This window comes from Pygoscelis adeliae, unplaced genomic scaffold (assembly GCF_000699105.1).
Source record: "Pygoscelis adeliae isolate BGI_AS28 unplaced genomic scaffold, ASM69910v1 Scaffold1319, whole genome shotgun sequence".
Taxonomy (NCBI): Eukaryota; Metazoa; Chordata; class Aves; order Sphenisciformes; family Spheniscidae; genus Pygoscelis; species Pygoscelis adeliae.
The window spans coordinates 372-1,981 of record NW_008825475.1 but is presented as its reverse complement, the minus strand read 5'-3'; the positions used below and the strand labels follow the sequence as shown (position 1 = coordinate 1,981).

General features: G+C 50.6%; 1 long non-coding RNA gene across 1 annotated transcript; it reads right to left on the bottom strand.

Annotated features, from left to right (window-relative positions):
• Positions 1 to 324: 324 nt before the first annotated feature.
• Positions 325 to 1,143, bottom strand: LOC103922981. Its single transcript, XR_663914.1, has 2 exons — positions 1,068 to 1,143; positions 325 to 813 (listed from the first exon to the last, which is right to left on the bottom strand). It is a non-coding gene; the product is annotated as an uncharacterized LOC103922981 (long non-coding RNA).
• Positions 1,144 to 1,610: the final 467 nt, after the last annotated feature.

The following is a 1,610-nucleotide window of genomic DNA, read 5'->3' as shown; positions in this document are numbered from 1 at the left end:
GAGGCCGGTGCTTCGGAATTGGATGGAGCGGCGACGTTGTTCTGAGGCGCCGGCGAGGCGGTTCCAGGGATGGCTCTAGAACCGGGGCCGTCTGCCAGCGTGGCAGGTGGGTGGTGAAATTAGAATGTTCTGAGCGAGGGGTGGAATGAGCAGATGTTGAATGAGCGTTAGTTCCTGGATGCGTCTCGCCTTGTACGTGTGAATTTTGATTTCAGGTTGTATTTAATGTTGAGATAGTAGATTTTTTTTTAAACTATAATTTAAAAAAAACCCCAAACCTAAAACAGCTAGGGGGATTCCCCTAGGGTTTTGGTTATCTTTTTTCCCCTCCCCGGTCCCAGCCGCTCTGCGAGGTGATGTTCATCGCCAGCGTTTGGACAGGAGTCGGGCCCGGGCCGGGGTTTTTTCACAGGCGGGGTGGTTTTCAGGCCCCTGGGAGTGGCGTTCCTGGGGAGCGCTCCCCTGGCACGTGGCACTTGCCTGTCGTTGCAGGGTGGTGCGTTTAGCAGACGGTCACGGGAAGACGGTTGCGGATCTTGCAGCTGAAGGGTGCGGGGAGGTGGACGGGGTTGCGGAGCGGGGTGGGCCTTAACCGTATTTTGGATGGGTAGGATTGCAAATTCTTTTGATGGGCACTGTAGTTTCTGATGTAATGATATCTTTCCATTTTTATTTTCTGTGCGCAGGTGTGGAAGTCAGGGGCCCATCGAGATGAGCGGAGCTTGCTCTCTTTCTGCCTGGGAATACGAGTTTTGGAGATGATGTTGCCCCGAAGAGGAAAACTTAACACACGTAAAGTGATAGACCAAATACCTAATGGGAGTGAGAACTGTGGAAAAGACTGTAGCTAGCAGGTAGAGAATCGGGGGCACTAAATAGCTGCAATTCCTATTAAGGTAATGCTGAATTTTTAGGCTTTAAATGTAGGTATAAAAATAATGGGTAAAAAAGTGAATAAATGTAACAGTAGCAATTATTTGATCAACTAGGCGGTAAGTACTTTTTTATCGTTGCAGTACAAGTACGTTGTGGGATTGAAATGAAAAGAATGGTATTGGAAAACTTACTTGGAGTCGGTAACGGGCCAAGAGCAACGGAAAGCGCAAAGCTCGGCGGGCGTCTTTAACGCAGCCGCGAGGGAAAAGTGGGCGGGGGGGGGGGGGAATTAAAACAGAAGTTGTTACAGGCATTGACTCTCACTTGGGACTACACAATAAATTACAATAAAGCTTGTAAATGGTAAATTAAGTGAGAATTAGGCACCCGAGGGAGAGTTGTCCGAGAGAAAGCAGCTGGCCCTGCTTTTTCTTCCTCTGTCTCTGTCCAGCAGCCTGTCGCTGCTCCCCCCCCTTTCTCCATCTCTCTGTTTTAATCTGCATCTGCCCCTCCCTCCCCCCGTCCCCGGTCCCTCTCTCCTGTTCCTTGTCCCTTTACTTCTCCGTCAGTCCCTCTGTCCTCTTGCCTAGCGTTATCTTTGCTCTCTGCATCGTCTCTTTTGTCTCTGTCCTCCTGTCCTGCTCCCCAGCAAGGACTTTTTCTTTCTCCAGCTCTCTCACCCGCCGCCCCTCTTGCAATCCCGTGTCCCGCTCCCTGTCCCTCCCTCTGTATAT